This window comes from Arachis ipaensis, chromosome B01, assembly GCF_000816755.2.
Source record: "Arachis ipaensis cultivar K30076 chromosome B01, Araip1.1, whole genome shotgun sequence".
Taxonomy (NCBI): Eukaryota; Viridiplantae; Streptophyta; class Magnoliopsida; order Fabales; family Fabaceae; genus Arachis; species Arachis ipaensis.
In genome coordinates, this window is record NC_029785.2 from 38657532 (window position 1) to 38657863 (window position 332).

General features: G+C 24.7%; 1 protein-coding gene across 1 annotated transcript in view; it reads right to left on the reverse strand.

Annotated features, from left to right (window-relative positions):
- Positions 1 to 332, reverse strand: part of LOC107617740 (cationic amino acid transporter 6, chloroplastic) — a 6444-nt gene that overhangs the window by 2482 nt on the left and 3630 nt on the right. The gene's annotated exons all lie outside the window — the stretch shown is intronic.

The following is a 332-nucleotide window of genomic DNA, read 5'->3' on the forward strand; positions in this document are numbered from 1 at the left end:
GAACGGAGTTCATAAAAATAATTAATTAAATAAAGCTTCAAAGCATAACTTCTTTTTTATTTTTTTTCAACAAAAGTAGCAACATTACATATATTTTTTAGTCATTTCCATGTGACTGTTGGTTACACGGAAGGGATATGTGTACTCTGTGTAGTAACAGTTAAAGAAACATTATTATATAGAAAAGGTGCATGAGAATGTCAAGTAGATGAGATATTTTTTTAGAAGAAATTAAAGATAGAGATTTAATTTGTTCAGATGGCCTAACATAACATAATAAAATATGTATATCTAATTAATTGAGTTTGAATAATTAGTTTTTTTTCTTAATA